Here is a 13,584-nt window from a genome sequence, read left to right as displayed (position 1 = left end):
AGCCAAACTACTTGTGGGTGAGCCACTCTGGATCTATCTATCATCCAACGAACATGTGGTTGGGTCAGCTTTACTAAGGCAGAACGGCCAGGAACAATAGCCTGTATACTTTTTAAGTCATATATTGAAGGTTGCAGAGTCTCGCTACACCGATCTGGAAAAATTAGCTTATGCATTGATACTCGCCGCTTAGAGACTTCATCCATACTTTCTAGTACACTCAATCATCGTGCTAACTAACAGCGCCTTGGGGCGGGTCCTTTTCAACACCGAGGCATCTAGGAGGCTAATCAAATGGACGACCGAGCTAAGCAAATTCGACATAGAATATCAACCCCGAATGGCAATCAAGGCCCAAGTCTTGGCTAATTTCGTCACAGAGGTCCTGAATGTTGAGCCAACCTGGAAGATATATATGGATGGTTCGTCCACTCGGCAAGGTAGCGGGATTAGCATAATGTTAAGCTCACCACAAAAAGACTGTATGTACTTGTCCGTGCGGCTGGACTACAGAGCCACCAATAATGAAGTTGAGTATGAAGCATTGATAGTCGGCTTATAGACGGCCTGGCATGTGGGAGTCGTTAAAGTCCTAATCCACTCAGACTCTCAGTTGGCTGCTCAGTAGCTCTCAGGGGCATTCAAGATAAACAATGCCCAGCTCAAGCTCTACGTGGAAGCCTTTGAGAAGCTGAAGGCCAACTTTAAGGAGATCGTCATACAGAAGATCCCCCGATCGGAGAACCAAACAGTAAATGAGTTGGCAAGATTAGCCAGCTCCTTGATGCCAATCGTCATAGAATATCCAATCGAGCAAGTCTCATTAGTGGTGCATATCGATAGGACAAAAGGGATAACCCGCCCGAGTGACTGGAGAATGACACTGATAGAGTTCCTCCGATTAGGAGTCACACCGACCGATCAGGAGGAAGACCGTCTACTGAAAAAGAGAGTCGGACGGTTCACCCTTGTCGGAGATCAGTTGTATAAAAGAGTCTTCTCCAAGCCCCTGCTCAAATGCGTCGGGCCAGAAGATGTTGAGTACATCTTGAAGGAAGTACATCAAGGCTCTTGTGAAGGCCACCCGGGCAGTCGCTCGCTGGCCCGGAAGATACTCCTGGCCGGATATTTTTGGCCCACTCTTCAAGAGGACTCCGCTCGGACAGTAGGCACTTGCCTGTCCTGCCAAAGATATCAAAATATTCCACACCAACCAATCGAGGAGATAAAGATGTTCACAGTGTCATGCCCGTTCGACCAATGGGGCATGGACATCGTTGGGTCATTCCCCATGGCGACAGGTCAGCAGAGATTCCTGATCATTGCGGTGGATTACTTCTCGAAGTGGGTGGAAGCTGAGCCGCTCGCGAGAATAACCGAGTATATGGTCATTAAGTTCGTTTGGCAGAACATCATATGCCGGTTCGACATCCCATGTCGGCTCACATCAGATAATGGGAGACAATTCACCGGTTAGAAGCTTAGGGAGTGGTGCGAGGGCTATGCCATCTAGCAGACCTTCACCTCTGTAGCCTACCCCCAGAGTAACGGGCAAGCGGAAGTCGCCAATAGGGGAATCCTTAGAGGGCTACGGGCTTGACTCAACCACACCGGAGGCAGTTGGGTTGATGAACTCCCCAGTGTGTTGTGGGACCTTCGTACGACCCCAAAGGAGGGGACCGGCGTAACTCCTTTCCACTTAGTATACGGCGGCGAAGCAGTCGTCCCTATAGAGGTTGAAGTGGAATTCGATCGGGTGCGGTTCTACGATGAAGGAAACGCCGGACAGAGATTCATGGAGCCCGACTTGGCGGACAAGACGCGGGCTAAAACAGTCATTCGGTAATGGTGTACTGATAGCGAATGAAGCAGAACTACAACCGGAGGGTGATCCCGAGGTCTTTCTAGGTCGGCGATCTCGTGTTAAAGAAAGTAAAGTCAGTTGACAACGTCGCCAAGCTCGAAGCCCCATGGGTGGGACCTTTTAAGGTCATACAAAGGCGTCGCTCGGACACCTACTACTTGGAGGATGCGAGCGGAAGGTAACTCGAGCGGCCATGGAGCGCGAACCATCTCCAACCCTACAGGGCGGGGTGAGAGGTGCGCAAGTGAACATGGATGTACTTGTATATTGCTTCATGGATGCAGGAAAAATATAAATAAAAGCGAAGTATGCCAGTTTTTGAGCTGAGTCAACGGTCGAGCGACGACCTTAAACTCTAGTCTTCATTAACGGTCGAGCGGCGACCTTAAACCCTAGTCTTCATCAACGGTCGAGCGGCGACCTTAAACCCTAGTCTTCATCAATGGTCGAGCGACGACCTTAAACCATGGTCTTCACCAACGGTCAAGAGGCGACCTTAAACCCTAGTCTTCACCAACGGTCGAGCGACGACCTTAAACCCTCATCCTCACCAACGGTCGAGTGGCGACCTTAAACCCTCGTCTTCACCAATGGTCGAGCGACGACCTTAAACCCTAGTCTTCACCAATGGTCGAGTGGCAACCTTAAACCCTCGTCTTCACCAACGATCGAGCGGCAACCTTAAACCCTCGTATTCACCAACGGTTGAGCGGCAACCTTAAACCCTAGTCTTCACCAACGGTCGAGCGGCGACCTTAAACCCCTATCGTCATCAACGGTCGAGAAACGACCTTAAACCCTTGTCTCGATAAGCGGTCAAGCGCTAATCTTATAACTTAAGAATGATGAACGATCGACCGTGAATACGTACTACGCAAAAGCTCCAAGTCTTCAAAATATAGGGACCGTTCGAGATTATTCTGCTATGACTTCTCGTCACCGATCGGAAGGTCACAAAGCCACAGTAAGCAACTCGCAATCTCGCTCAGGGTTTTACGCGACAACACAAGCAACTAAATTGCGAGTCAAATCGAAAGATGTCGAATGGCGGCAAGGGAATGAACGAAAAAGAAAAGATCGTCGGACGGGCCATCATTCATTAAGACTAAGCATGAGGATTACAAATAAAGGTGAATACAAAATCACTCCAGACAACCAAGCACATTGTTAGGCAACAACTCGATGAGTTTGTCCTGACTAATGACGTTGCTGGTTAGAGCAGCCGATAAATAGTCTTCCTCTCTGAGCTGGTCGATTGTCCCGTCGATGGCCAAGTTGAAGAGGCGGAGCGCCCGGTCAGAAAGCCGATCATTGAAGACATCTTGATAAGTTTTCAGAGATATTTTTTCTTCATAGCCTCAAATCGGTCAGCCTCGGCATCTTGATAAGTTTTCAGAGCTGCCCGAGATGCCTCCAGCTTGTCCTTCGTGGCAGCCAACTCATCATTTTTTTACAGAAAGTTGGTTTCGAAGGGCAGCTTCTACGGCTGACCGGCTCTCCCGTTCGACAATCAGAAAAATCCTCTGCTTCTTTGAGTTTCTAGACGAGAGCCTGAGTCTCTTTATTCTTGATCTCCAGATCATCGATAGCTCGGAGTTTCCTGGTGTTAGCCGAATAGATTTTTGATTCAAAGGTGTTGGTTTGTTTATTAAGCCGAGCTATTTGGGTGGTCTGCTCGGCGTTTTTTCCTTTCTCATCCTCCAGCAGCTCGGTGCTCTTATCCATATTGGCTCTTAGCTGAGCCATCTCAGTGTTCATATGCTCTAGCGGCTCCTGAGAAGCAGATGATTGGCCATTTGGCGCCTTCAGTTGCTTAACCTCCTGCTCCAAAAAAGTGAGCCTTTAACACATGACCAGACTCTCTACCCAATATCGCGAATAACCAGGAAAATATAAGTGTCGATCAGAGATAAATTAAGAAAATATAACACTTACCCCAGTGGACATCTGAGTGTGGCTGTGCGCGAGCGCCTCGGGAGGCATGACCGTTGTGCGAGCTTGGGCGTCAGCCCATATCCATGCTAGCGGACCCTGAATGATTATCTGGTGCTCGGGGGCTCGGGATTCAGCGCCATCTGACTCACGCCATTCCTTAGTCAGAAGATGGAGAACCGTTGTTATGTGGCCTTGGCCGCTCAGGGCTGACTAGGTCGAGGTCACTCTACCGAACGTCGGACGAATGCCAGATTTTTGAACCTTTGGTGGCGGTGGCATGAAGGCAACTGTGGTGCGCAAATGGCTCCATGTGGCAAACCAGACAGGGATGGTGTCCGATCAGACGATGTAGGGGGAACAATCGCCGGAGCTAGAGCTGGTGTCGAGGTTCCAACCCGTTCGTCGGAAGCGCATGGGCTAGTTCGTTGAGGAAGGGGGGGGGGGTTCACACCACTGAGGAAACGGATCGTGATGAAGTCTCCGCTCGACACCTCTTGCGCTATGTTAGTGGTTCCCCAGAGGAGGCCGAATCCGATGCCTGCTCCATCGAAATCACTGGTAGCCGTTCAGAGGGAGGGTTCGATGCACCAACCGCTCCACCATTGGGCGTTCGGCTGGCTATCCCTTCGCTCACTAAGGCTGGAGCTCCTTCGCTTTCACCATATGGGTCTTCCTGTGAGCTGATCAGCTTTAGACCGTGACTCTCCAACTCGATTACGGTCGTTGCATTGATCTCAGCATCGACAAGCTTGGCCTTTCCGGCCAGACGCGCATGCAATATGATGTCAACTGCAAAAGAAGAAGGGAAATTAGTTAGAATCAAAGTAAGAAGTGAAGAAGCTGTATACCTAGGCTAGACGGAAACTTTGTGCAGATCGAACTTAAGCCGAAAACGTAGAGAACACCCTCCAGTAACAACTTGTGGATGTCGTATTTCTGATCGGCCAGCATTGAAGCTGCATTGAGGTAGTTGTTGGATCGTAGAAGTCGCTAGAGGGGGGGGGTGAATAGCGATCGAAAATTCGTAGCGAGTATGCAGCGGAAAATAAAAATTACAATGCTAACACGAATCAGTTTTACTTGGTTTGGAGCCTTCGTCGACTCCTACTCCAAGGCTCACACTCATTGAGTGCTTTCGTTGGGCAATTCATTAGCAGTTCGAAAAGTGTTTACAAATGAAAGTACAAGAACTCATTTAAAAAGAAAATATACTGAAAATAATTAAAAATAACTTGAACCGCAAGTTATCGGAGAAGCGTCGTTGCGTCGTAGGAGCAGAGCACAACAGAGCAGTCGTAGGAAGTAGTTGTTGTGTTTCAGCTCTGGAGGTAGTCTCCTTATATAGCAGTGCTCCGGGCACCCGGATCCCTTTCGGGCGCCCGGACCGTGACGTAGGTTCGGCCAATCAGCGTGCTCCATATCTACGACGAGATAACTTTTGCCTCCCGGGCGTCCGGACCACCATTTTCCAGAAATTCCTTTTTCTGCAAGAAAATGTTAGTCCAAGGAAATATAAAGATTAAACTACCCTGCAAAATAAAAGTTATCACAAATATAATAAAACAGGGTAATAATTAGATTTCGTCTCACTGAGACCGAAATCTAGTCACGATCTCAACTTAGATTTCCGAAATGGTTCTAAGTTGGATCGACGCCTACTATTTTCTCGAATGGGGAACGCGTCCTCACCATGTCACTCCCCTCCATTAACTCACTTTAACTTACCTGCCAGACGTCCGGTCAGCTCGTCGATTTGTTTGGACTTCGTGCCAGCTACCTGATCAGCTTGTCGACCTAGCTGAACTCCCTTGCAACACTGAGCTAGCACAATAGATAAGGCAAAACAGTGTTAACAGAATTCAAGTATAACCTAGGGTTTCCTAACTTCACTCACTAGGACTTCCATCACCTGCCTTCACTCACCAGGACTTCCTCCACCTAGCTTCACTCAATAGGGTCCGACTTCACTCACCAGGACTTCTACCACCTAACTTCACTCAGTAGGGTCTGACTTCACTTACCAGGACTTCCACCACCTAGCTTCACTTCCTAGGGTCTGGCTTCACTTATCTGCACTTCCACCACCTAGCTTCACTCACTAGGGTCTAGCTTCACTCACCAGGACTTCCACCACCTAGCTTCACTCACTAGGACCTGACTTCACTCACTAGGACTTCCACCTTGCTTAACCTCCAGTTAGGACTAGTCACTCAGTAAACTTTTCACCCGTCTATCCTTTGGTTAGGACTTACATTTGCTAGTCATCTAGTCCTGACTAGACTTCTCTCTTCCAAACATCAAGTCTTGTTTGGATCAACCCTCCGTGATTTACCTCCTCCGTGTTGGCCCTGGGACGGGTTGGCGGGGGCGCTGAGGGTGAGCGTATTCGCCTTTTGCCATCTTGTTTGGATCAACCCTTGGTCTGACCAGACTTAGGTATATTGTCAAACATCGAAACCCTAGAGGTCGACGACACTAACAGTAGTCCAATTGGCTCTTGTACTTTTTTAGTGGAGGCTAACTCGCTACTTCAAGCTGCCAGTTAGTCGGGAAGTTTGGCCGCTCGGGAAAACGCACAAAAAAGTACTCCCTCCAATGCTTGTTGGAGGTCGACATTTTATTGAAAAAACTAGGCACACTCAGGCTTGGAAAAGAAAAATCCCCGGCTTGGACAATTTGGGATAATAAGAATAATGGAAAAGGCACTACAACAAAAACCCTCATAGACATCGGTTTTCCACCGATGTCTATTACATTTTCGACCAATGTCTATGAAGGTGATGTAAAAGGTCTGCCATTTTAGACATCGGGTTAAAACCAGTGTAGTATCGCTTAACGACATCGGGTGTAAAACCGATGTAATATTATATGTTAATAACATCAGTTTTGGCAGCGGTATACGATCGATGTAATATTAGTTAATGACACCGGTTTTGCAGCGGTGGAAAACCGATGTAATATCAGTATTATTTAATGACACAAATTCGATTTCCGAAATAGTGAAAAACCAATATTATCACCAAGCAAATCATAAAATTAAGTTAATATTATTAATTCACTAAGAAAATCACAAATAAAAATGCACCGATGTATCTAAACACACTAAGTCAATATCTATATAACCAACACATAAATATTCTTCTTACAACATAAAAAGATAATAGATATTGTGCACATCAAGTCAGTATCCACAAATTACACATAACTATTCTTCCTGAGGGTGACAACTGATTGGTGATTCTTTGTAAAGGAGGCTTCTATCTTAAAGGAGCCACTGGAGGCTTTGGGAACTTTGCAACATCCTTCTTGGTTGTCCTCTCACCATTTAATTGATTCTCCAGTTCTCTTACCTAAATAAAATAAAACAAAATAATCTGTTATAAGACATCTTAAAGGGTACCATGCCATTTGGTTAAACTCGCACCTTTGGTTCATCAGGAGGATCATATTGGCCAATCCAGTCCTATGGCCAATCAACAAGATGTGGCATTAAGATTAGACAATGCATGAATATAAAAGCAAAGTTTAACTTACCACAGCAGGAATATCAAGTCCACAAGCAGCAACATCAGTGCAGAGCAGTATATACCCTTTTCAGCTTTGTAGAACTCAAAGAATGTACTAGTTCGTTTCTGCTGCTCCTGTTTTCCATGGATATCGAGACAATCGACATGAATGTATTTGAGAAGCTCAGAATGGTACTTGACTGAATTGCATGAGGAGAAGAAGACCATTATCTTCTTCAAAAGGTTCCTCTTAAGAAAAGCATACAAGACCAGAAACCTTTTATTGCTAGGCACGACACAATAGCCCTGCTGCAACCCTTCAACGGTCACCTGAGAAAGATGAATTCGTGTCAACCTTGCTATTGACGAAACAACCGAGTAAAAACAATGATAAAATAAATATGGAGATTACCTTCGACCTTCCATCATCAACACCTACATATACAGGCTTTTCCTTAAATGACAAGTTCGCAAAATCCTCAACCTGCAATTTTTTTTATAAGTTAAAGAAAATGAAAACCAAAATGATTATGAATAGTAGTTAGAAAGAAATAGAAACCTGCTTAGTTTGGGTAGCTGTAAATAGAGCAGTTTGCCTTGTCTGCGTATTAGGGAGTGAATGTGATAATTATAAAACATGATGCTGACTTTGCAACACTCCTGTAATAATTATAAACCGAAGGGAACTAAATAGCATACCTTTGGCAGCCGCTTAAATATTTGCTCCATGTCTTCCTCAAAGTTAGCCTCTAATATTCGGTCGGCTTCATCGATTATAAGAAACTACATTTGGTGCACCAACACCCAAAATTAGTATCTCAATGTCAAACAAAGGAACATATGAAAATAATTATTGATCCCGTGGTTAGGATTAAACATGCTAGCAAATAATCATTAGCATGGATATGTGATAAGATGAAACACGCAACTAGTTGGAGAACATAAGTAGAGCTCATTAAAGCAAAAAAGAAAAGAAACAACAGATCATTTAGTAAAAAGAACTTAATGAGTACTGAGGGCATTCAATGGAAAGATATACAATTTCAGTATGCAACCACTTCAAACTACATCCAGTCACCTCCACTTTGCCATTCTAGTATCTTTCTCAATATGGCTAGCATGCTGTGCTGTGCTTAGTTACATTCAATTTCCAAAAACAAATTTCAATAGAACAATGATAAATGAGATTTTCAAAAAACTCTGCTGCCTAAAAATGCAATACCAGAGTTCTGTGTACTAAAAGAAAGAACAATTCCTCAATCCAATAGTCAAGGTTAATGTATTGTTTAAATCAGTTCCTCACTACTTTTTCTGCTATCATTCCATATAATTGCATAATTTATCAAAACATAAATGACCAAGAACCAAAACACTGAAAACAAGAATAAGCCAATAATTTAGATACATGGGATCAAATGCTTTACAAAAATAAACCATTTACCATAATTTTACTTATTTGCTCAGCTTTTTTGATCTGCAAATTTGAAATAATCTGTTATACGACAACTGATTTGAAAGAAGCTAAATATAGTGATGCATGGTGTATAGTAGATTATTATGATTTTTCTTGGAATATATAAAATAATTTATTCACACTATCTTCAAAAAGATTCTACTTATATTAACATAATAAATTTTCAAAAGAATAAAATGAAAGATTCTTCCTTCATTCTTAAACCTCATAAATCTAAGCAGCATGGAGGAGGCATGATTATAATTAAACTTCCACATAATCAATATATGTGAATTCACATTTTGTGATCCGAATACATTAACACTAATTTATTGAAAGGTTCATTAAACATGAGATTGAAAAGGAACATGAATTCTTCCAAAAAAAAATAATGCTCCAGCTCAAAGGAGGTGCAAAATGTGGGCTAGAGAGCACCTAGAACCTTAGCCTGCATATTCCTTGACCTCTTAGATATAACTACAATCTTGGTAAAAATTAAACAGAATTCTTACAAATGCAGAAAAATAGGAATAAGCATTACAATAGAATTCTTACAAACACAGGAAAATAGGAACAATAATTAAAATTGAATTGTTAATCACATTAAAAGGTCCAAACCAATTCAAGTTTATCCAGTACTGCATATAATACAAATAATCATTTAAGTAATCTTCATCGTGAAATCTTTGTAAGCATGAATTGCTAAAATTCAATAACCACCTAAATAAAACCAATAGGGAGGAGCTTTAAAAAAAAGGCAAATCTACCAAAACAAAGGAAAATATCTTTGTTTATGTAAAGTAGATACTTTTAATTCCACATTTCTTGCATGCTTGGTTGCTTTCATCTACTGGAAATTAACAAAGCAGAATCAATCAAATGAGAAGGTAAGCATAAAATATTTTGTAGCAAATAGTTGCTTACATGATCAAGAAGTGGAGATATTGCACAAGCATTCACTGGATGTTCTATCACATACGTCTGCAGAGACAATGAAGACAAGAGGGTGATTTTCAGTCCAGGGAGGTGAGAGTATTTATGTAATTAGCATAGCACACTACAAACAGACAAGACACTATGGTGTAATTTCTTATTTCACTTTTTCTTATGAAGTTATAGTCGAAACACATGAACTTATGTTCAATATCCTTAAAAGCATAGCAAAAAATCTACTCCTGGACAAAGAACCCTAATTGTCCCTCCAAAAAAAAATGAAGCAAAAGCAAAACCAATCAAAGATTTGTACCTCTGACCTGAGAAGCGAAGTCAAAACCAAGAATAAAAGTAAATACTAAAAAATATTAATAGATCTACACCATCACCTTAATTTAACAAGCTTTAAACCCCTCAAAAGAAAGTCTAGCCATCAAAACAACCAGCGCGAAGAAATTCCAACAAGGAACTCAAAAATCTCAATAGATCTAGCCCAGAGCCGACCGATTTCCTCCAAGAAAACACTAAGAAACAAGCTAAGCATACAAGGATCAAAGAGGGATCACCTCCGCATTTGACGAGAGCCGCCATGAGTGTAGACGACGAAGGAGCAGCCCCGAGGAGCCAAATCTGAGCACCAGCAGCGAAAACAGCAACAGAATCAAGATGATTTCCGGGGAAAAGGCCACCGACGAATCAACGGAAAAACCAGAAAGCATGAGGAGAAGAAACCCTAAGAGATGGAGCAACCCGCGAGAGGGCAAAGACGGAAGGGAGAGGAGAAGAGAAGGGGCCGGGAAAGAGGATATGGATGTGGTCGTTTGGGAAAGCGGGGCATTCCGCAGACCTCACAAGGGAGGGAGTCGTGTGTTGATCCTGATCGGGAGAGGAAGGGGCGTCGATCTAGGAAGGGGATGGACGGCGCGATCTAGGATGAGGAAGGTTTAGGTTTGGAGGGAAGAGTGAAGTGTTGTAAATTTTGGCTAAGTATTGGTGGAAAAATTAAATTATTTTATTTATCATAGACACCGGGTTTTAAAAACCGCTGTTAAAATCGGTGTCTATTAACGAAAAAAAGGCGCTCATAGACATCGGCTAAAAAACCGATGTTTATGAGCGAAAATCTGCGCTCATAGACATCGATTTTTGGAAAAACTGGTGTAAAATACTCAAAGACATCGGTTTTTGCTTAAAACCGTTGTTGTTCCACCGATGTCTATGAGGGTTTTTCTTGTAGTGAGGCGAGGTGTGAGAGAAATGTCGTGCAGGTGGAACAGAATCACCACCACACACAGCAGCCGAAAGAAGTTTGACACTAGTTGATGAAGAGAGATGCGAAAATATTTACATACGGCAAGAAAGAAGGGGTGAATTGGAAATCGTAAATTGGTAGTAAACTGATCCCTAAAGAAACAAAGACAGTAGGGCGGTGGAGCATTTGGTCAATCGGAAGGAGAAGGAAAAAGAACTTGGTAATCGGATGGAAACTCAAAGGCGGTTGTCAATCTCTCAGCGTCGCTGACGTCAAACCTGGACTTAGTAGAGTGTACCAAGGCCCAGGGGCGGCGATGAGAGGTTGTGAAGAACTGGCCATTGCAAAAAGTAAAGAAGGTGATGAAAAGATTCGATTGAAGGGAAGGAAAGCTTACTGGAATGTCGCCGGAGGAACAGAAGAGGAAGGAAATCACTGAGAAACACACGGGCTTATCGCCAAGGAGCTCGAGGACGGAGATGCACAAAAGAAGAAGGCGACGCGCACGAGTTTATAAATCCTAGGGTCGGTCGATCGGGGCCATCCGATCTATGGTCGTGAAAACCTAAGCAGAAATCTGGCCGTTGAATTCAAAAGCGCCAAAAGTCACATCACCAATGGCTATCCACCTGTCACATCAAGCATGCGGCGGTAGTAGGAGGGGCACATGGCGCTTGGCCATGGGATGACATCTAATGAAGGCAATTAAGAGGCATGGAGGCGCGCTTAGCCATGATGAGCAGGGATTTGCACGATCTTCTAGAAATATGGGTGACGTAAACCCAAATCGCGCCCACCCAAGGAAGCGCAAGAGAAGAGACTTAAGGATGGATCTTGCTCATGCTGATCAGCATAAGGGAGCATGCGTATCGCCGAACGACAATCTTCAACAGGTCGATCGACAGGGAAAGTAGCTAATGTTGGTTGCTACTCGGAATATCGTACCTGTTCCCCTGTACAAAAATTTTGTACAAGTCCTGAACCTTTACTAACAATCTATTGTGTTCTTTAGAAATTAAATTAGGAATCGCAAACAGAACTTAACATTATTGATTCCAAATTTAACTTATCTGTTCTTAGAGGTTTAGACTTGGATCACAAACGATGCTTAACATTATTGATCCAAATCCGCCTATGTTACAAATTCGATTAAATATTTATTTCAGAGATCGGCTCCCAGGTCAAACATGGCGAGGCACTTAGCCTTCTTTGGTATGAGATCATCCATCACTGCCTTGACAAAGCCTTTCAAAGAAGTTTAATATTTAATCTCCTTATAGTAACCCTAGGTTTAACCAAAAAAAAAATAATCGAATCACAAGATCGAAAAACAAAGAAACACAACTTCGAATCACAAATCTGAAAATATAGAATCACTAGCCTCTTGTGTTTGGTATTTCAAAATCCATACAAAGAAAACTAGTATGATGCGGAATAGAATTACTAGTTATATCATTCTTTGTAAGCAACAACCTCTTGATCTTCTATTGTATTCCTCTCCTTATCTCGGACGTCGTGTGGGTGACGATATACCGAGATGAGAACCACCAAGACTCCTTCCTCTTTGCAAGTTTTGGCCACCAACCTCCAAGCTCCAAGGGATGCTAGAACAAAGTCTCCTTTCTCTCCTTCTTTTCCAAGCAAGATCCGGCTATCATAAGAACTCCAAGAGAGGATGCCGCCGGCCACTAAAGAAGAAGAGAAAGGGAAGACTAAGGGCCGACCACACCAAGGAAGAAAAGAGAAGAATAGAAGAGAGTTGTATCTCATAAGGAAACCCCTCCCTCTCTTTTATAATCCTTGGTCATGGAAAATAAGGAAAGTTTTAGACATAATTAAAACTTCCTTATTTTCCTTGCCATTGAATAAAAAGGAAAATTTAATTAAAATTTCCTTTAATCCTTTATCATAGCCGACCACCTCTAGCTCCACAAATAAGGAAAGTTTTAAACACAAAATTAAAACTTCCTTATTTGTTTCCGAAAATTTTTAAAATAAAAATTTCTCTTTTAAATTCCCTTCATGGTTGGTTATAAAAGGAAACTTTTATAAATTAAAATCTCTCTATTAAAACATGTGGATAATTACAAAAAGAAAAGTTTTCTCCAAAATTAAAATCTTTCTTTTCATCTACAAATAAGAGAAGATATCAAATCTTTCTCTTAATCCTTTGTAGAAAGCTATAAACGGAAAGATTTATAATTTTTAAAACTCTCTTTTAAATCATGAGAATGGTTACAAAAAAGGAAAGTTTTATCAAAAATTAAAATCTTCATTTTAACTACAAATAAGGAAAGATATCAAACATTTCTCTTAATCCTTTGTAGAAAGCTATAAAAGGAAATATTTAAATTTTAAATTCTCTTTTAAAACTATGAATTCCACATAATGAAAGATTTTAAAATAAAAATTCTTTTATTTAATTATGGTCGGCCACCTAAACTTGGGCTCCAAGCTTTGGCCGGCCACCCACTTGGCTCAACCCTTTGGCTTGGCCGGCCCAAGCTTGAGCTCCAAGCTTGGCTTGGCCGACCACCTAAGGGTGGGTAAGAAGTTGGGTATTTGGTGGATATAAGACTTTATAAATAAGAGGCTACGATAGGGACCGAGAGGAGAAATTGGTTTTGGTCTCCCGATGAAA

At 42.6% G+C, this 13,584-nt stretch overlaps 1 long non-coding RNA gene across 1 annotated transcript; it reads right to left on the bottom strand.

Annotated features, from left to right (window-relative positions):
• Positions 1 to 7,735: 7,735 nt before the first annotated feature.
• LOC121987853 lies at positions 7,736 to 8,045 on the bottom strand. Its single transcript, XR_006113738.1, has 3 exons — positions 8,005 to 8,045; positions 7,865 to 7,906; positions 7,736 to 7,789 (listed from the first exon to the last, which is right to left on the bottom strand). It is a non-coding gene; the product is annotated as an uncharacterized LOC121987853 (long non-coding RNA).
• Positions 8,046 to 13,584: the final 5,539 nt, after the last annotated feature.

Source organism: Zingiber officinale, chromosome 5B (genome assembly GCF_018446385.1).
Source record: "Zingiber officinale cultivar Zhangliang chromosome 5B, Zo_v1.1, whole genome shotgun sequence".
Taxonomy (NCBI): Eukaryota; Viridiplantae; Streptophyta; class Magnoliopsida; order Zingiberales; family Zingiberaceae; genus Zingiber; species Zingiber officinale.
This window is presented reverse-complemented; position numbering and strand designations above follow the sequence as displayed.